General features: G+C 38.6%; 1 pseudogene; it reads right to left on the minus strand.

The window, feature by feature from the left end:
* Positions 1 to 3,460: 3,460 nt before the first annotated feature.
* LOC133179922 (uncharacterized) lies at positions 3,461 to 7,308 on the minus strand (annotated as a pseudogene).
* Between the last annotated feature and the right edge of the window lie 15,712 nt (positions 7,309 to 23,020).

Raw genomic sequence — 23,020 nt, forward strand, 5'->3', positions numbered from 1 at the left:
ATGTTTACATGACAACTGCCCAGAAACAGACGTCCAAATGGGTTGTCGTTCCTGTGGTCGGATCTGTCGGTCTTGGACGTGTTTTAAGAGACATAAACAACAAAGAGTTGTCAAGAAAGAAAGTTATCCCCCCGCCTGTGACGTGTTTTACCAATGCAAAAATTGTAGAGTCACTCTGGAACGTGCTAAGCGCTCTCCCGATTTACATATTTGTCAAGAGTGGCAGTGCCCCAACTGTCGAGAATATCAAACGGGGGAACACAATTGTTATCAGAAATCGCATACGTCTGATATAGAAAAGAGAAACAAGAAATTTATGTTCTACGATTTTGAGACGCGTCAAGATGACATTTTTCATTGCGACAAAGGATACAGACCGTCTTGCATCAGATGTCGCCATTGTGTTAAGGAGGAACGCCAGTGCCCTAACTGCAGACTCTGTCAGAACTGTCGTGATCCGTCCTGCGGTCTACAACAACACAAAGTCAACTTTGCCGTACTACAAACCACTTGTCACAAATGCGAAAAAGAGGAACTAGTTGACGGTGCTACCTGTCATCATTGTGGAACACGATGTGGAAAATGTTCCCGGACCCGAAAAGGAGAATATTTGTATTCCCCTTGTACCGACACTTGTGGGAAAAGGGAACTCGTGTTTTCTGGTGACAGCGCCGCCGAGCAGTTTTGTGCTTACGTCACCAGTAAACACTGCAGAGACTCGATTTTAGTTGCACACAATGCCAAAAGTTTTGACTTGTACCCCGTTTTAGAAGTTCTCATCGACCGACACTCCATTCGACCTAGCAAGATCATATACAATGGTTCCAAAATCATGTACATGCACATTGCCCAAAAACTGAATTTAACTTTTGTGGATTCCCTCAATTTCCTTCCCATGAAACTAGCTAAAATACCAGAAGCTTTTGGTCTACAGGAACTCTGCAAAGGTTACTTTCCCCATTTTTTTAACACCAAAGCCCATCAAAATTATGTGGGGCCATATCCAGAATTAAAATATTATGGATACGATGCCATGTCGACTGGGGAGCGGAAAAAGCTTGCAGAATGGCACGCAACGAAACAGAACGAAAGCTTTAATTTTCGAGAAGAAATGTTGCAATATTGTCGCTCGGACGTTGATATACTGAGACGGGGCTGTCTGGAATTTAGAAAATTAATGATTAAGGTGACGACCATCAAAGAACACATTACACAAGCAGACGGAACCGTCAAGAAAAGAACCACGTTTGGAATCGACCCATTTGATTACGTCACCATTGCAAGCGTGTGCATGGGGATATTCAAATCTCTATTTTTGAAAGGAAAGTACAAGATAGAAATCACCAAAGACGGGGAATGTTCTTGGTATGATGTCCATACGCTTGAGGGTATAGAAGTGGTCAAAATCGATGATTCGTGGACGTCATTAGTTGACTTAAGAAAGGACGAAAATATACAGATAGGAAGACGACATTTCAAGAGTCCCATAGCAGTAGTGCCCTCTCAAGGTTATACGAAACGCGACAATTACAGCAAGATTTCCATTCAGTGGTTAGAATGGTTGATGGAAAAAAGCCGTCAACGGGGAAATCCCATTAGCATTTCTCACGCTCTCAACGGAGGTGAATATCAAGTCCAAGGCACCAATTATAGATGTGACGGATTTGTTCAGACTCCCAACGGAAAAGGAACCATTTACGAATTTTATGGTAAGACCTGGCAATATAGTTCTGTTTTTATATCTAACATTTACCCCCTTTTCCCCCCCTAAACTGGAAGGGGGGGGGGCGGCGGCGTACCTGGACTTAACCACGAATACATTAATGTTATTAAATTTGTTTTTTTTTTGTATCTCTAAACTAGGTTGTGTGTTCCACGGTTGTCCCTCCTGTTTCCCAGAAGACCGAAATTTCATCAAACATCCGTCCACCAATCAAACAATCAAAGAATTATACGATATGACAATAAACAGAGAAAAAGAACTTAAACATCTGGGATACAACTTGATTACCATTTGGGAGCATCAGTTTAAATATCAACTGGACAAGAATGCGGCATTACAACAATTCGTGTGGACCCTAGATCTCCAAGACCGACTCGACCCACGTGACAGTTTTTTTGGTGGCAGAACCAATGCCATCAAACTACATTACAAAGCTGCAGAAGACGAAACCCCTCTTCTCGGAGTCGACGCTCCTTGTGTTCCGTCAGAGTAAACAATTCGGAAGCTGTTTGGTCGGAGTTCGGAATCAGCACGGCGTCTCGGTCCTTGTAACAGGCGGGACAGCCGTGGTACAGACAACCGTGAAACTCGTAAGCCACGCCACGAGGGTGTTCTGCATTGGGCGGAATGTATCCGTCCACGGAATAGCGGGTACCGGGTACTCGGTATTCCCCACGCCCCGTCAGGGCATGTTGAATGTCTAACACGCGTCCCGAGGCTTGAGCCCGATGTCTCAGTAACTCCAACCAACAGATGGACTTGCGACTATAATTAATGCGGGACGGATATCCCTTCGGTGGGGGCCATGCAATCGGAGACTTGACGAACTCTTCTTTCGTGATCACGACATTGCGTTGCTTAAGATCGTCCCACGGTATCCACCGACCCTCGTATTTCACAGTTACCTCCCCGTCCAGCTTCTTAACATCAAGCCATCGTTCTTGATCGTCCTCTCTGACCAGGACCTTCCAGTCTTCGGATAAAAATTTCGTCTTAAATACGTCCATGCAGAGAGAGGCAATGGTACTGGAATTGAAGGCGTCAATGGTTTGACCTCCGTCTCTACCGGTGGCTTCCAGCAGGAGGTTTTTGAACTTGAGACATGCACGTCGGAGAATGTCGACGTCGCTCCGACAGTATTTGAGAATTTCTTTTTGAAAATCAAAGATTTCTCCACTGGCGACTTTAGACTCGTACCATTTGAAGAACTCTTTTCTACCCTCGACGGACATGGCATTAGGGCCGTACGTCTCGGCAGGTGGGTAAGGTCCCACGTAATTCCGGTTGGCCCGACATGTAAAAAAATGAGGGAAGTATCCCTTGGCCAAAGACTCTAGTTGAAAGGCTTTGGGAAGTCTGGCTAAGGCCATGGGTAGGAAGTTAAACGAATCGATAACTCTGATTTGAAGGCCGCCGAGGTTAAACATTTGAATTTTACTTCCCCTGTAGATGATGAAGGAGGGGCGGATGGACTGTGACAATAAGTACTGTAAGAGGAACTGACCGTCGTACGAGAGATTATGGAACAGGACAGTAAATCCTTTGTGATGTTCGCGAAAGATCCAACTTCCGAGATCGTGTAAATTCTGGAAGACCTGTTCCCGACGTCCACATCGACCGGGACAGGGGGGTGAGACGTACTGTTTGATCTTCCTGTCCTTCTTACCACAGGTCGAACATCGATCTCCGCAAATGTCGCACGTGCTATCGGGTGTGAGATCGTCGTTCTCGCATTTCTCACACGGTGTGTTTAAATTTGCCACAGTGCGATTTATGACAGTGCTGACAGACCCGACAAGAGATACACAGGTCTCGTTCTGATCGACATTCGGAACAGTCTACGCGACGTAGAGGTGCGTATCCCCATTCACACTGAACGATCTCGTCTTTTTGCGACGCCTCGATGTCGGCAAAAATGAATCGACGACTGGTCTGGTTTTCTTTGGCATTGTGTCTCCTAGCGTAGCACAGATGTTCGGGATCTACGTATCGCCTGCAAGACTTGCACGTGTAATACCCACAACGATGATCTTCGGGTTTCAACTCGTGACGTAAGAAGGTCTTATCGCAGGTTGGACATTTGTATCGGAGGTCACAAGGTATGACTCCCCCTTCGAGCGGGTTCTTGTGGCGAACGAAACAGGACCCAGAACGACAAGTCTGATGACAATCTGGACAAGTTCTTTTCTGTTGCAAGGGACAACTGTCGGAAAAACAGACGTTGCAATGATTTTGACATCGATGTCCGTACGGTTTCTCGTACGGTTTTAAACACGAACTGCAGAATCTTGATCGACAAAAGAAACCCGCCAACGACGCGATGGGGTGGAAGTGTTCGGTCTCCTCGGAGTCGTCGTGAAGTAAGAATATCTTCTTTCGTTCCTCGTCGTGGTTGGGACTGATGTAAGAGAAGGCGTTTCCCATCTTAACACTGATGACGTAGATGTTCACGCCGAGAAATTCTTCTAAACGAGGGATGTACATGTAAGTCAGCGGAGCGTCGTCGACAATGTTCATCGTTGTGCACACCCGTTTCGTCAGATTGTCTTGAGTTCCGTTATGGTTTTTACACAAATCTCGGTAATATCAGAGCGGACACTGCTGATAGAAAAGGAGAATTTCACCAGCCGTGAGAGTCGGATGACGAGCCTTGACTTTTCCAAACTCGGCGTCTTGGGTTTTACAACTGTTGGCTAAACAGACGAGAGCCGCGCGAACGAGACACTTGTTATCGGTATTACGTATCTTTATGATAGATCTCTTGTCCGCGATGGCTTTGGCGACGGAAGACATCTTAACTCCCGTACCACCGCGGGGATATTTGATGGCCCCGATGTCGATTCGACAGGAGGAATCGAAAGGTAAGTCTTGGTGACTGTTGAGGACGATCATCAGACTTTCCAACATGGCGTCCGCGTCCATCTCCTCCATAGGGCGACAGGGGACAAACACCGGCAGGTCTAGATGGTCGTTGTAAATGACACCCCTCATGAGGTCCCCCGGCCGGAGATCTTTTTTCACGTGTTGAAGCATTTTCTCAAAGGCATCTTTGAGCAAGCCCTTGACTTCGATCATCTTCTTTTTTTCCTGGAAGAGGCGATCCTTAAAGGTCAATTCGTAATTGACGTCCACAGCTCCGACTTTTTTTAATTTCTTTTCTTTGACGATTCTGATGTCGAAATCGTCACGACCGGTGCCAATTTGATTGGCAAAAAAGTCGAAGGGTTCATCTTGCAGTAGCAGAGAATCTCCTTCGTGGAAAGTGGCATCGGTAATCTCTGAGAAATCGATAGGAACAAACCCCGGGTCCCCGTCCACCAGCAGAGAATTTTCTGTGTGAAATGTACATTCGAGGATGTTTCCAAAGTCCTCATCAGGTGTGTTGAGTAGTTGATCGATATCCATTTGTTCGTCAGAGGAGGTTTGTTGGACGCTGGACCAATCCATGTCCTGGATATCTCGAAACAACTCATGTTCCCGAACCACTGGACTACAACATATTTTATTTGAAATCAAAAAATTGTCAATCAAGTTGGCTTTTTTTTTTATTGAAATAAACTAAAACTCTATTCATCGACATCTGTTTTTACAACTAAGACATTGTGAATAACGTAATGCACTTTACAACATTTTTTTTTAATTTTTTAATTTTTTATTTATTTATTTTTTTTAATTATTATTATTATTTTTTTTTTAAATAAATGCAAGAACTAACACAACACCATACAATCGAATTTGAATTAAATTACTGGATTTTTTGTCATACTTTTACACACCAAATTATTTTTTAACATATTTTTTTTTCAAAATTATAAATAAAAATCCATTTGAAAGAACTATTGCATTGTGGATAAAGTAATACACTATATACTACAAATGTTAGTTAAAACATGAATTTAAGAACTAATACCACACCATACTATCGATTTTGAATTAAATTACTGAATTTTCACCAGACTTAACATAGCAAAACACGTACTTAGCATGATTTTTTTAAAATTACGAATCAAAATGTATTTAAATCAAGAACGACACGTCATACCATGTAACTTTTAACATTTTAACCAAAACGACCCACCATAGTGTCAACTTTTGTCTTATTAAATTTTATTTGAAACGACACACCATATTATCGACGTTGTATACATTATTTGTTTTTTTTACACAAAAGCGATGTACTGTGCTATCGACTTTTTATAAACAAACAAAATTTAAAAACGAAATGGTACACCATACTACTATCATTGTATAATAGTAATGAATTTTACACCAAACTGGGAACCGTACTTCGTGCGTTTGTCAACACAGAAGATAAACACCGTTTTTTTTTTTGTTTTTTTTTTAAATTACAAATCAAATTGTATTTAAATCAAGAACGACACGTCATACCATGTAACTTTTTACATTTTAACTAAAACGGCCCACCATAGTGTCAACTTTTGTCTTATTAAATTTTATTTGAAACGACACACCATATTATCGACGTTGTATACACTATTTGCTTTTTACACCAAAGCGATGTACTGTGCTATCGACTTTTATAAACAAACAAATTTTAAAACGAATTGGCACACCATACTACTATCATTGTATAAGAATAATGAATTTAACACCAAACTGGGAACCGTACTTTGTGCGTTTGTCAACACAGAAGATAAACACCGTTTTTTTTTTTTTTTAAAAATTAAACATTTGCTCCTTCGATCTCTGATGAAGACGAAATTAATTATGAAATAGGTAATGATGATGTTAAGTGACTTCAGTAAGGTTGTCCCCCTTCCACTGTAAGCGTAATATATATGCGATTCACCCTGTGCCAAATTTTTACACAAGACGGATCCAAAATTTTTCACCAAAAAAAAAAAAAAAAAAAAAAAAAAAAATACATCACATAAAATTATAAGGTTTATGTTTGTGAAATCCGTTTTATATGACAAAAACACGTATTTGTTACTTTTAACAATATCCAGTATTTGTTATCGATAAGATTGATCTAGGCTAAACATCATCATTCTGGTCTTATTAACTATAACTCGTGAACGTTAAAAGTAACACTGTGACTTCGTTTAAGTTACCTCCCTTACCGTAATACGCATTCATATATTTCTATACTCAGGTATTTTTTGTTTGTTTGTATTTTTAATGGGATTTCTTTGAATTTTTTTTCAATTTTTTTTTCTTTTTTTAATCATACGAGACTCATAAATTACCAGTGCATCATAGCTTATTCATATTCGGATTTTATTTATACTGTAGAGTTAAAAAAAAAATCTTACAATTCAGTGTAAATCGATTTAAACCCCCCACCCCACCCCCCTTTCAAATAAAAATATCATTACCTTATTGAGTGTGTATTTCCATGATTTCCACTGTTTGATTTTTGTTCGTGGTTTTTTTCATGTTCTGACATGCTGACATAGTCGTTAAACATTAAATGACAAAATCCACACTGAAACATTTTGATTTTCGGGGAATTTCCAACAAATCACGTCCGTATCCTTTGGAGGATTCACCACATACTATATATTAGATACGTCTGTTTGTCCTTTTTCAACATTCAGGTACACCTTCATTGGCTGTTTCCATGTCAACGTGAAAAAAACATTCTTTCAGTATGAAAACTCTTTTGTCAAGACTGGGTTTTCCCCATTTTACTACATGCATTATATGAAATTTCAAAAAAAAAAAAAAAAAAAAAAAAAAAGGTTTGCTTAAAATCTTCATAAAGTTGATCACCTTTTTTTTTTATTGCATCTAGCCATGTCTTTTTTTAATCTTACTCAGTCATTCTTACACTGATTATATTTTATTTTCCAATTCACATCATTATTCGAGTCTTGGAATAAATATGACCTATATTTTCTGTCAATGATTTTTTCAATTTCTTTTTGTTGTTGATTAAATCACCTTCTTTCAATATATCTTTTCCCCTCCAATCTTCACTTTGTACGTCTGAGTTTACAAAGTATTTCGGGTACTTGTGTGCTCAAAAAAAAAAAAAAAGGTTTGTAAATCATATTTCATTTCAAAGCCGCTTACACAAAGATTCTTTTTTTTTCCTTGTGATATTCCTGTACTTTTAAATCCTTTTTTCCCATCTGTATTTTTTTTTGTCTCGTTTAAAGCCCACTATCCTCGTTAAATGCACTGAAGGATTTCAATTATATAATGTACTTTAATTATTTCTCGTAGTTCATTTTCCCCCAAAACTCTTACGACTAAGAATAACATTTACGCACGAGATTAGACAAATAGTAACGACTGTCAAATTTATAGAATGACTGTTAATTCTTAGTCTTAAGACGATTTGTGGAAAAAAGGACTACTGAGAAAAGTTTATGCCTTCCGAAAAAGAAGTCAATGTATTTCGAGAAATAATCTTTTTTATCTATATGTATTTTAAAAAAAAAACACACAAACAAACAAAAATTCAGCGCGGTCCTCGCTCAAGTACACACCCTCACGTCTCCCTGTTAAAATAAACAGCAAAAAAAAAAAAAAAAAAAAAAAAAAAAAAACATATTTAATTGTATTTCAAACCCATATTTTTAATTTTTATTGGAAGTGTGATCTTTAAATTTTAAGTAAACATGTGATATTGATTGAAACATTTTAAATTTTAAAAAGAAATTATTTCACAAATACGTTTCTTTTTGTTACTTACATTTTACACATTAGTCTTCTTCTGAGACCTAAGACCGTATGCCGCCCCCCCCCCCTCCCGTCGCCACGGGGAGTTTCCTCTTTGTCTGCTTGCCGACGGGGGGAGGGGGGGGGGGCGGGTGTCTCGTCCAACTCGAACAGTTCCATGTTTAGCCTCATGTCCGTGGTAGCTGGTCTATTGGGGGCGTGAAACATCCCTCGATGGGGGAGCTCAGTCCTTCGCTTGATGGGAAGTCGGCATGACAACCCCATCTTCCGCTTTAAAAAGCGGAAGAGGAGACCCATGAGAAGGCCACACACCAGTAAAAAACTGGTGATGCCCAACCCAAATGCTGCGTCCACTGAAAAATTTGTAAAATATATATTAATCACAGTTTTTTGTATACCTTACGTAATATTAACCAATATTTATAATCGTTTATCTGGGAAAAAAAAAATTAAAAAATAAAAAAAAGTAAGAAAAAACCTTGTATCAATTTCTTTTATACATTTATAATCGTTTATCTGGAAAAAAATCTTTAAAAAAAAAGAAAGTTAGAAAAATCCTTGTATCAATTTCTTTTATACATTTTGATTTCATGCTTTGAAATTTTCCTTTAAATCAGAAATCAAAAATATCAATTTACAAATAAATATACAAATACTCACTTTAAGACGGCATTTCTCACATGCAGCATGCAATTGATAAAATCATTTTTAAAAAAGATATTAGTAACATTAATTGAAAAACACCTGTAAACATACTCTTTTGTTTTTATTATTATTTTATAAAACATGCTTCTGTTAAATATTGAGAGGAGGTGTCCTTGGAACGAATGTTTTATTTAATACCTAGTGTGAATAAAGAACATTATTTACTACACTGCAGATACGTATTCGTATACTGTTTCGTCATCGCTCTCATTGTCATTCTCATAGTTTGTAATCGTCTCTAAATTTAAATCATGAATGATGGTTTCTTTCCTTTGGTTATATTTTAATATACATATGCACGCTAAAATAAATATAGGAATGACTAGTAATATGTAAAGATACATGAAACGTCCATGCTTAGTACCCCGGGTGTCATCTGCTGAATTGCCCCTGGTCGTCACGCCCTCCGTGGTGTTGATGTCCTCAATTGTACTCGTGATAGGGGAACTGGATGTCGTGGACTTTTCAGTCGTATGGTCATTAGATCTAGTTGAGTGTATGCGGGAACTGTATAATGTTGACTGAGGGTGTAATGATGATATAACAGAAGAGGGTATTATTGTCTTCTCTGATGATATGTGGCGGTGTGGGGGGTGAAAGTGGTGATTGAATATGCGTGTGGGTATGTCGTCAATAATTCCGGGGTAGATGAATGCATTGCAGGGTGGGTCGTCATCTTTTGGTATGTAAATGTCAATGGCGAGGACGAGGGGTTTGATAGGTCGGTTGACGTCACAGTGTATGAAGACTGCATACGAGTTGAAGAGACATAGTAATCTGGAGAAATGGTGTGTTCACGAATGTCAGTATCTAAAGTTAATAAAACAACAATCTGAAATCATCTCAATTCTTATAAATAGTTGAGTCACAAAGTTTCAACGCAAAACGTAACACATTTAAAAAAACAAAAACAAACAAACAAACAAACTTTACGCATAAAAACATTTTTTAGATCAACAAATTAAAAAGAAAATTAACAAAAAGAAAATCAAGTTAAATATTGGGGGGGGGGGGGGCATAACGGAGTGGCAACAAAACAAAACTCAATATATCTGTAGAAATTCTCCTCTAAATGATGGATATGTTTTACTTATTTTTTTTTAAAGTTAAATTCATAAACACGGAATATTGCATTTGATTTATCATTTTTCAGAATTTCTACAGATCAGTGCACAACACGAATGAACTCACGTTCTTCTAGATCCAAGGTAGTGCCAGTGGTCGACGCCGATGAAGTCATTTCTATACAAATACAGATAAAAAAATTCCACTAATTATTATTTTTCTTTACCTTGGTAATAAATAAAAATATTTTACTCTTTTCTTCATACCTTCGCAAATCTTTTTTGCTCGCCCAAGCTCGAATACTGTCTGGCAGACCATGCCGGTGACAAAGCGCAATTACATTAAATTGACAGTAAGCGGAGTTTTCTCACGTTTTCAATTTTGTTTGATCATCAGTTTCCATGAGGCACAGTGCAGGTAGCTGTATCAAATTACGCTTTGTCATCACTTCACCCAAGTAACGGCGCAGATAGAAAACTATGTCACGTTCACCTTTTCTCTTTTTTAGGATACGTCCCCCCCCCCTTTTATTCTTATAAATTGTAAGGTAGTTAATTACAGAGTTTTAAGAGATATTATAATTATACGTGAGTTATAAACAATACATATTCGATGAATATATATTTTTTAACACTTAAATGATAGAGTGCATCTCAATATCTGAAACGATTCATTCATTAAAAAAATTTTAAAAAATAAAAATTCCCAAAACCCTTATTTACCTGTACAGGTAAATTTCTCGCCCGAGTCCAACATGAGGATAGACTTGACTCTGTCCTGGCAAAATCTCTTGTAGTTCTCTATTGGACAATTTCCTTTAATCAATAGTTGTTCTATGGGGGACCATAACCGGATTTTCTCGATCCAACAGTTCACCTGTACAACTCTACCTGAATACACACAGGCCTCCTCCCCAGGACACTCTGCAAAATCCAAAGAATATGTGCATTCCTGAGATAGATCGCACCCATAGATGAAAGAAGTGGTCATCAACCATAAAATAATACGTAATGCCATTTTTTTTTTATCAATGCAAAATCGGAAGAAATAAAATCTTTTTTTTAGATAAATACAACCGCTTATACAAAATGTGGAATGTTTAATGACTGGGATGTATTTTATTTTATTGAAATGGGACATGAAGTACATTCAAACAATGATTACCTACTAACACAGTTAACGTGTCCCCTTAATTGATTCATTATCACCCGTATCAGAAAAATTTTATTTATTGTCTTTATCTATTGTTGTCTGGGGTGTTCCCGCATTTTCCTATTAATTTTGCTCAATTTGTGACTCGCGAGTTCTTTCGACTACACGGGGAGGGGTCCTGTATGACACAGTTTTACCATATTAGGTCATCTTTAACAATTTTACATTTTTCCTTTGAAAATGAAGAGAAGAAAAACCGGTTTTTTTTCGTTGATAAGATACCCTTACCAATCAAAATTCAGTAACAATAATTAACACTGACTCTTCACCATATAAAAAAGAGGAAAACGCGCTAATCTTCACTCCTTCTTTTTGGACCCCCCCCCCCTCCCGACTTTCATCATGGAACGGTACTTCATGATTTTCATTTTTTTTTTTTTTTGAGTCTGAAAAAAAAATTCGAAACTTCTTTTCAGAGATATTTATTTCTTTTTTTTTAAGGCAATGCATTTGCGATGACATAAAAGATATAATCGAAAAATTAACAACTATATGTGTGCAGCTTGGAAGGCTGCCCTGTCCGTGAGTATTTTTATTCTTTCCTGGAGTTATGATTCTTTGGATGTTATTCTTAAACGTCAGGTATGTCCAATTTTAATTTCTGGTTTTTTTTCAATTATAGCATGGACTATTATTCCAACAAACGAAGGGGGCCCATGACTAGGTATTTCCCATAATTTTACTTTTTTTTCTACTTCTACTTGAAAAGATTTCCTTCTTTTTTCACTTAGTTCATCATAAATAATTCTTATCGAAGGTATTATGATCGGATAAAATTAATATACAATAATTTTTTTTCACTATCAAGATTAATGATTATATTTAAAAATCATACATTTTTTTTAAATTGACATTTGTTAATGTTACCATAAAAAGATCATCTTTCAATTTTGCATTTTTATCTCATTTTTCAGTACACCCACTGAGTAAGTTTATTTTACAGAAAATTTTCGAGAGAACATAATCAATAAAAATGAAATTATACCTACTTTAATTAATATTCAAATTATGTATTCGACGCATTTTTATTTCTGTAAAAATAGAGAACCAAGTACACGCCGAACAGCGATGGCAACAGGGTTAGTATTTTTTTCGTCATGATTTTAAACAATTTTCCACTTCTTCATATTAAAGGCAATAGTGTATACTATTTCATTTTCAAATTGTGTATCCTTTGGGGGTTTTTTTATAGCGAGACCCCTCGGCGCGCCGCGGCAGCATTGGGGTTAGTATTTTTTTTTCTAAAAGGGTTTTGATCAAACTTCATCCTCTAAATCGTTAGTAAAAATGTTTTAATTATTTTCCCCTTTTATTTTCTTCTACACAGACATCCACCCAATGCCCCAAGGAGGAGGAATCTGTTAGTATAGTTATTGCAATGATTAGTCTTAAAATACGAAAAATATTGTATACACTTCTTTCACATCATTATTAAACATTGATTTTTTTTTACAGTCCAGTGGTAGACATCATCACAATAAGTGATGAGTAAGTGATTTATTTATTTTTTTCCCCAAATCATACCTGAGTTTTTTCCTCCTTTAATATATTTTTTTTTTATTTATACTGAACTCTTATTATTCCAGTAGCACAAACCCCGGTGAGACAGAAAGGTACTCCCTTTTAGGGAGTACCTTCGACCTACTCAATAAGTCCACCTTTAATTTAAGGTAATTGAAAATATCCTTCTACCCATTTACTTATTTTTTTTTAAAAGAGAGATTTTCACACAATCGTTTTAAGATAAAACGTTTATAAGTCTTGACAATTGTTTTTTAGCCCTGAGGACAAGGAAGAGGAAGAGGAAAAGAAGAAGGACAAAAAGGATTAGGAAAAGAAAAAATCATCGTAAGTAGTTTTAGAATATAATATATGGTCATTAAATTCTTATCGTATAAAAAATTCTTCTTTGGACTTAGATTATTCTTTTTCAAGTTTTTCGGGGGGGGGGGGGGGGGGGCGATAAGGGGAATACAAGTTCACTGTGAAATATTAATAAATCTTACATCGAATTTTTTTTATTTCTTTCAGATAAGCGTGGTGTGGAGTTATGCAATGTTAATTGAAACTTTTGATTTAATTAAAAATAAGAATGTTTTGGAATTGTTTCTGTCATTTTTTTTTGGAGAAGGGACTGCAAGGATAGACAAAAAGAGAAAAACACCTGGTCTGAAAACATTTAATTGTATACACGCATGCTTGGATTTAGTTACTACAAGTTCACTATTCGTATGCTTGATTGGATCCGTTTATTCCGATTTTTACCTGTATCCTACAGGTAATGAACTTTTTCGAGAAGCATTGACTCTTACAGTTGTCAGTTTAACTTTTTTTATGTATTATGTATCGAAGTAAGAAATTGATAAGAAAAAAAAACCCAGTGATTTTGTGGGTATTAGGAACTCTCACATTATTTGCAAACGGAAGAGACGATATATTCCTCTTTTGTAAAAAAAGTAAAACCGTCCCTGATTAAAAGTCAACGCTTCTCGAATGAGTTCATTATTTAAATACCGAACCCTCATTTGACTCTTGTGTATTACATTGACAGATGCTACATAGCTGAATGAACAAATTTACTATGATTTCCACTACACAGGTCATATTTAAATCTCCAAGGCGTCCTCTTTTTTAACTTCTTGTATTTATATTGCAATTCTTTATTCACTGTATAACTGGATTCCGTGTCTCATTGTTACTCGTATCAATGCGTATAAAGGAGAACAAAAAACCCAATAATGGGTACCAACGAAATCCCTGATGGAAAATCCCCAGTTAGGGATCCGTGAACAACCCTTTGTAAACATATTGATGGGCTCATTGACGTCACTGGGTTTTCCCCACACTCCATTGTTCCCTTTTTTCTATACCCCATTGTTCCGTTGTACTCTACCCTTTCTAAGTCAAGGGTACACCCTTGTTCAAGGGCACTCAACCATAAGTCGGACAAGGTCATCTGGGTCTCCATTGTCCCCTCCATTGTTCTCCCCATTGTTCTCCCATTGTTCTCTTACACAATACCTCCATTGTTTCTTCCCCCTATGTGTCGGCCATACTACTTCTGGGACCGCTGTGGGACTGCTGTGGGACTGCTTTAGCAGTCCCAGAAAGCAGTCCCCGGGACTGCTCTGGGACTGCTTTGTGTCAGGTTGGGTCTGGTTGGTACTGTACGTTACATGTTCGACCAAAAAAGATAAATATTATGAATAGGCCTATATTTCGGCGTATTTTGTTATATAAAATCGAGATCGAAAAACTAAAATGAGAATTCCGAGCTCGACCGAACTTGATTCATTTTCCAACGTGGCGCGAATGAGAGTAGACGTGAAGGCAAGTGTTCAACGATATCGACAAGAAGGACATTCTGTGGTTGAAATTCAGAAACTACTGAGGATCCACCATGGGAGTAGTATATCAAGATAGTGTATCAAGAGAGGCCATCTACAAGTTTTTACGGTGCGGAATCATTGTGGGAAGAAGAAATTCGAACTTTGTTGCAAAACGGAAACTGTGTGTGATCCACAAAAGATTCATTCATAAGTGGATGTCCCAGAATAAAGAACTGACGGTAGGGAATGTACGAAAACCGTTTAAGAGAACTTTTTCACCCAGTGTTTCATTGTCAACAGTGAATAAAGCCAGACGTGAAATGGGGTGGAGCAGTAACACGGGGAAATACTCCCAACAGATCAGCCATGCTAACAAGCGTGTAAGTACTACGTTAATTTTATCCATTTAGTTGCAGTTTTTTTTTTTGGTTTGTTTTTTTTTCTTAGTAATGAAAGTCGACACAGGGCTGGCTACTCCTAAAAGTTACCAACCCTGCTGAAAATCTGCCAGTCCTAATCATAATGTTCATAATTATAAATGTACTAAATCTATTATAAAACTCATTTAAATATTTAAAGGTCCATGGAATCCTCATCTTTTACAATTTATTTCATGGACCAACCAAGCTAGACCCAAAATTTAGAGAAACTTTACTTTCCTCAGTGAAATTTGAGAAAACATTGATAATATTTTAAGAAATCAATTTTTTTTTTATTAGACATGTCAATGCCAAAAATTCGGTCGGCGGATCCGTAACCCAACTAATAAAAAAACAAGATCGCCTTATTTTATCATATAATATTACCTGTAAATATTAGAGGACAACCGAATTCAAAAGACCAAGGGTTACTAAATCATAAATCTGAGGGAAAAAGTAAACAAGGAGTAATTGACAACACCCCACGGTCCCAACCCACGTCTCCGAAAAAAAAAGGAAAACTGTGACTATTCAAGAAGCCTACTGTAGATTCCTTGTTTTACGCGAGTACTTAATATCGCGAAAAGGCCCAATTTTAAGGGCGTCAAATCGCGAGAACAATAATTCGCGAATGGGTGATTTATCTAGAGATTTTACATGCATTAAAGCACCATAAAAATAAAAGCGAGTAATTTTATTTCGCGAGTGGTGCTTCTCGCGTAATTACGCGGTAATTTATTCCTCGCGTACATTTAGGAATCTACAGTATTTTGTGGGGAGTTGAAGGGACTAGGACATGGTGTTAGAATCGGGACACTTTGGGGGAGAGGGTGCTTACCTGACTACATTAATTAACATATAAAATATTTAATATTGTAAGCAGTCAACATAAGTAAGGCGCCATGAAGTAAATGGGTTGTGCCCCTTTCGTAGTTTTTCACCTCATAAATTTATAATTACAGGTGGAAGTGGAAGATACACAGTTATTATACCGCACGAGCAGTTATAACTGCTATACGATTTAAATTTTACTGTCACACAAATGGCAGAAAAAATTGGATGCTCACTACCCCTCATTTATAAAAGACTAAAGGACGAAGGCTTAAAACTCAGGGATTGTTACAGCAATATTAGACTCCAAAGTTAGCCTGCTTCAGACGAAATTTCCAAATGCTGGATCTGTAGTAAGTTACGTTTTTCACTTTAATTTAATACGATGCAGTCGGAGTTTAAGACCCCCCCCCCTTCCCCAATTGAAGACACACTCATTTTTTTCTTGATTACCTCCCCTTCAAAGAGGACATGTCCTTCAAACAAACTTGAATCCCATTCACCTAAGGATGCTTTATGTTAAGTTTGGTTGAAATCCAGTGGTTCTGGAGAAGTCAGACAATAAGAGAAGTTGACAGATGGATGGACAGTTTCTATGCTGTTTTGAAACATTTTAACTGTAATTTAAATTCTTTTCAGGTGTTGAGTGGTATGTTGCAATCAAGTTGTGAAAATGTTCAGAGGAAAAGAGTAAGGGAAAGCATAAACAGAACAAGTCCTTTTCCTGTCGTACACAGATTAACAAAGACTCAGAGGCGCAGGGGATACCCTGTTCCAAAGAGCAATTCATACTGGGATATAGATGGCCACATGAAGCTGACAAGGTATATCCATCTTGTTTATCAATTATTTTACTTGCTGTTAACCTTTACTTTCCAGTTAAAATATGTAAAGCCTTATAATGCATCTGGCAACACCCCCCCCCCTCCCCCCCCCAATTGTCAATTTCTGTCATTCTAAGTGGTGGGTTCAATCCGTATCTTTTAAACAGATGGGAAATACCAACACATGGTGGAATCGATGACTTTAGCAGTTTTGTAGTTTTTCTAAAGCAGACACTGATAATAGAGCATCAACAGTCTTACACCATTTTATCAAAGCCTGTCTTCAGTATGGTGTCCCATCTAGAGTCAGATCAGATCATGGCGCAGAAAATATCATGGTAGCCCTTTTCATGAACCTCATGGATGGTGACCATAGGCATAGTCATGTTTCTGGTAGGTCTGTCCACAACATAAGAATAGAGAGGTTGTGGAGAGATGTGTTCATACAGGTTTGCCAGAAGTACCACAACCTCTTCTATGGCATGGAAGATGAAGGTCTTTTAGATGTGGAAAATGACCATCACATATTTGCAATTCAAAAGGTTTATCTTCCAATTATAAATGAAGAGTTGGTAATATTTAGACAAGGGTACAACAAACATAAACTGTCAACGGAAAATGGACAAAGTCCAGAACAGCTATGGAAAAGCGGCATTTTATCCCACATTGATTTCAGATGCCACACCTGTACAAAATCTCTATGGAGGACCTTTGGAAGAAACCTTGGAAGTACAGTTAAGGCATTATGGGCTAAATCAAGAGGATTTTTCAATTCCAGAGGAAACTAGTCCATCTCTTTTGTCTGACACCAGAACAAGCCTAAACAAGATGTCTGGATTATTTAACAGAGATAGGGCTTTTGTAAAACCATTTCGTTATACAAATGGTATGGTCGAACATATTAATAAAAAAATGGAATGGATGTTTAAAACAATTAGAATTTTAAATATAATAATGTACATACAATGTACTATAAGACAAACCAACTGGAAAATGTGAAGAAATCTAAATCTGGATGCATAGTGCATTGAAAGAAAAAGCATATGACAGACAAGGATGGTAGAAATATTTCATGCACACAGATACCAAATCAAAGGAGAGAATTTTGGATACTTTTTGTTCTGAAGGTGGAGTGATACTGTAGCTGTGGATATGGGTATCAACATACCAGATATAAGTATTGTTCTTATATGGGGCTTACCCTCTCCTCGTTTACAACAAAAAAAATCATTTGAAGGTAATTTCATTTTACTAAATTTAAGAAGAATGTTTAAAAGTATCTTATATATTCAGAAGAAAATTAAAAGTGGGGGTCTGTGATGTTAATTTTTAGATATTACTAAAATAGTCTTAATTTTAAGCTTAAATTGGGGCTATTTTTTTCTGGATTTTCACAATATATTTGCTATATTTATCAAATATGATGATAGATAAATATATGATCTTGGACCAGCATAAAACAGGTCACGGCACAAAATAACTTAGTGTGTAGGATTCATGGAAAAATAGGAATTCAAACTTAACAATACTGCAAATACTTCGGAAGAGAAAAAATGATCATTGTCTTAAATAAAATTAGAGATTTCTCTCGTAAATCTTGGTTTTACGAGCGAACATGTGATACTTACCTCAAAATAACCTATGGATTTTCCCTGTCTAGTACCTCAACTCAACCACAGAGAAAAAACGCTCCCTCTAGATCCCCCTACTTCCGCGCATGCGCTCATCACCATGTGCTTTTTCTCAAAAAATGAGCCATAAGCATAAGGTAAAAATAGACTCGACAAACACTGGGGGAAGGAGGGAGGGTAGGTAAGTATCACATGTTCGCTCGTAAAACCAAGATTTACGAGAGAAATCTCTAATTTTACTTCGCTTCACATGTGATACTTACCTCAAAATAACCTATGGAGACTTAGAAGCAGTACTCACCATTAGGAGGAGGGTGTGTTTGTCTCCACCATATCCCCAGCATGTAACACTGCCCTTCCAAACTGTGCCTGGTACTGGTCCAGATGGCGCAGGTAATGTCGAATGAAGGTGGTTTCATTCCTCCAGTCCGCAGCCTCCATAATTGCTTCCTTGGATACTCTCTTATAGAGAGCCCAATAAGAAGCTATTGCTCTAACCGAATGTGCCCTTGCTGATGGAATATCAGAGTGAGCTGATACCTCATAACATATCCTAATGGCCGATGTTATCCATTTTGAAATTGTCTAGGACGACACTGGATTATAGGGCTTTGCCATACCTCTTAGTAAGGCCCTGGGGTCTTTAGATGACACCCTTCATTTTTCCGTAGCTCTTAAATAGTACATCATTACCTCCTGACATCAAACAGTTTGTCGGGGAAGGAGGAAATCACTATCTCCTTTAGAAAATGAGATGAATCATCTGCTTTAGCTAAATTGGTTGGTAAGAAGGTAATTCTAGAGTTCTGAATTCTACAGAATTCCCCAATAGCTAAGTGACTCAGATCGCTCACCCTTCTGGCTGTGACAATTGCCAAAAGCAAGGCAAACTTATATGTAATAAGCTTAAGAGGAGCCTTCTTCAAAGGCTCAAAAGGCATACCTCTTAAAGAGCTCAACACTAATTCCAAATCCCATTCTGGAACCAACTGTTTCTTAGGAGGTCTAGAGTTAAACACCCCTTTCAATAATTTCACAACACTAGGATGTTCTCCTATATTCTTCCCATCAACTGGTGACAAAACATTTGACAACATAGAACGATAGACACATATTGTTCTATACTGTTTCCCTGATTCATAAAGAAAGGCCAAAAAATTCAAGGCCTCATTTAAAGATGCAGTAGAGGGATCAATCTCCCGTTCCAAACACCAGCTTCTGAAGATTCTGTACTGAGAGGAATAGACATTCTGAGTACCTCTTCTCCAGGCTGCCAGCATAAGTTTGCTAGCTGCGACTGAAATACCTGCCGGTCTGCTTCTACACCTGAAATTGGCCAAATTACCAATCTCAAAAATTCTGGATCTAGGTGAAAAACTTCCGTCCCCGCTATTCTCAGTAGGTCCGGCTGTAGTTGAATCACTGACGGCATGTCGTGCAACAAGCTGAGAATCCGAGTGAACCATGGTCTGCGTGGCCACCTTGGAGCAACTAATAGTACTATGCAATTGAACTTCGACACATGGTCTAGATTTCTGGGAATCAGGACTATTGGTGGGAAGGCGTATCCCAGCATCCCTTCCCATGAGATCGACAAGCTGTCCATTGCCCATGCATTGGGTCTGTCTGCCAAGAGCAAAACGTCGGCAATTTGTGATTCATTGCGTACGCAAACAGGTCGATGTGAGGATTGTAGTACCGGAGCCAGATCCTCTGAACAATCGTTTCCTTTAGAGACCATTCTGTCCGACAGATTTCGACTTTCTGTCTGCTTAAATGATCTGCCAGAACATTGCGAATCCCTATGTGTGCTGCTCGCAACACTATCTGATTCTCCACGGCCATCTGCCATAACTCTAATGCCAAATGACACAGAAGGGGAGACACTGTCCCGCCTTGTCTGTTTATGTATTGGACTACTGATACGTTGTCCGACCGAACTAGCACAGACTTCGTCTTCCAGTATTGTGCCCATTTGGTAAAAGCATGTATCACTGCCTTTATTTCCAACAAATTTATATGCATTTTTATCTCCTCCGGGCTCCAAGTGCCCTGGACCATCTGGTCCTCCCAATGCGCTCCCCAACCCGTTTTGGACGCATCTGTTGTGACATAAATTTCCCCTGTTGGGACCATAACCCCCCCCCCCCCCCCCCCGGGCTAGAAGTGGTGTTTCCATCCACCACCTTAAATCTGCTTTTGCACTTTCCGTGATCAAAATAAGCTTGGAGATTTTGTCCCTTTTCGGTTTCCACTGCCTCAGGAGACAGAACTGAAGACTCCTCATGTGAAGTCTGCTTAACGGCACTAAATCTATCAGAGATGCCATGTGGCCTAGAATTTCTAAAATTGACCTTGCTGAAACTTTGACTGCTTTTAAAAGAGAGTCTAGAAGGGCTTGTATCCCTAGAATTCTTTGAACTGTTGGACTCAGTCTGCCCAACTTCGTATTGAATTGCCCCCCTATGTAAATGAAATCCTGACTCGGATCCAGTCTTGATTTTTCTTTTGACAAGTCCACCCCAACCGAGCTAGTAAGCTGCACACCTGTTCCGTATGCTATTTCAAAATAACTGGGCACTGATGAATTATCAGTCCGTCGTCCAAATAAAAAACCGCTTGAATACCCTGTACATGAAGGTATTCTATAACTGGTGCAAGGACTTTGCAAAATACTCGCGGGCTTGACGAAAGGCCAAACGGGAGAGCCCTGAACTGAAAATGATTCCCTAAGAATTCGAAGCGGAGATATTTCTGGTGAGATTCTCTTATTGGGATGTGATTGTAAGCATCCTTCAAATCAAGGGAAGTAGTGAAGTCCCCTGGTTGAAGAAGCATCTTTATAGTACGAATGGAATCGAGTTTGAAACCCTTGCGCACTACGAACTTGTTCAGTGGCTTTACATTCAGAATAGGACGATATCCCCCTGTCTTCTTGGGGACAACGAAAAAGGTGCTGTAAAATCCTTGACCTCTTTGACTTAAGGGAACAGGAACTATTACATTCTTTTCTAATAGGGCTGAAATTTCTTGATATAAAACCTTTTTGGCTTCTAGATCCTTGGGAACAGGGGTGCATTTTACCCCTCGGTTGAAAGGAGGAACTTGAGTGAATTCTAAAGCGTATCCATTCTGAATTACCTCAGGAACCCAACGGTCCTAAGTTATTTTGTGCCATTCGTCTAAAAATAGATTTAATCGACCTCCCACTTCGGGTGTCAGTTCTGCCTCCCTCGAGGCCCTAGGCTCGAAAGGGCTGATCTACTGCCTGCAACGGTGATTTAAAACGTTCACCAGACTGCTGATTGTTTCCATTACTTGAACCTGAACGGTTTCTGAATTGATTCTTTCCTTTATTTGTAAAGGGTTTACCGGACTTAAAGTTACCAGGACCCCCTCTAGACTGTTCCCAATTGTGGCCACTAGCACTCGCCTGTTGCTGACTGCCATATGTATTATTCTGGCCCCTCTTGCGAAAAGGACCTTTCTTTGGAGTGAAACTAAATGCATTTGTAGACAAGTAAGTTTGAGCACTCTTCTAACTTTATCTACTACCTCCTGAATCCCCTCCCCAAACAGCCAGTTAAGATTTAGGGGCATAGCTAAGAGCTCAGACTCGAAAGGAGTTGAGCCCAGCTTTGTATCCTTCACAATATTAACTCTCCGGGCATGATGTCGCCCATCTGATATAATGCATCCTGGGATGCTTCAAACGCTTCTGTCAATGTAGTCTTACACTTAGCTGGGTCAAAATTCTCAGAAGAATGAGCAAGTTCATTCATGACACTACCTAGGCCTTGCTGTAAAGCTAAAACTGCGGCCATACCCGTTAGCATCGCTTTCTGTACCGAAAGTAAATTGTTATCCAGACCCTCGGCGATCTGGGATAACCTGGGATTCTTATCTGAATCTAGACCTTGCTTCTTCAAATCCTTGCGTTTGAGGAATACAGGGTCTACTTTAGCACAACACATCAAAGTCTGTGTAGATTCATGTAGGGGGTACTTACTTACCCTAAACTTAGGCTGAGCCTTCAACTTCATTGGCTCTGTAGCACACAAAGAAGATTGCAATGACATTTTTTGAGAGGGGTCAAAGCACAACTTAGGGGCCGATTCATCTTCAACGCCCTGGATAACTGCTGAGTCACCAAAAGCTTTGTACAGGAGAGATTCCTGTAATTGACTTGGTTTATGCTTTCCAATGCCCCCCCCCCCTTCTTGGTTTTGAACAAGGAAGACACTAGAGCTTCCTTACTGTATGGAAGAGAAAGGAAATTCTGTCCTTTAGTTTCTTGTGTAGAGGGAGGTGACTTTGTATCCACTTCCTCCCCCGAGACCGAACTCGGAGTCACAAACAATAATGAGGGGGGTTTGGGCCTCCTTTCAGCCTTTTTAGAGCACTGTGATTCTTGGTCTAACAGAGAATCAAATAGAAACGTAGTCTGGCTTTGAGTTACTATCTGACGACTTACGCCGAGACTGCGCCGAAACAAAAGAAGGCGCCGCCATATTTAGGCGCGGAGTTGGAGTTAACCAACTTCCTGGCCCTGAATCGCATTGTTGCGAATTAAACCACATTTGTGGCATAGGATACGGGTATGGTGGGTAAAAATATCCCGGAGGTGTCT

Source organism: Saccostrea echinata, unplaced genomic scaffold (assembly GCF_033153115.1).
Source record: "Saccostrea echinata isolate AGI-Se365-2 ecotype Australia unplaced genomic scaffold, CSIRO_AGI_Sech_v1 ptg000005l, whole genome shotgun sequence".
Lineage (NCBI taxonomy): Eukaryota > Metazoa > Mollusca > Bivalvia > Ostreida > Ostreidae > Saccostrea > Saccostrea echinata.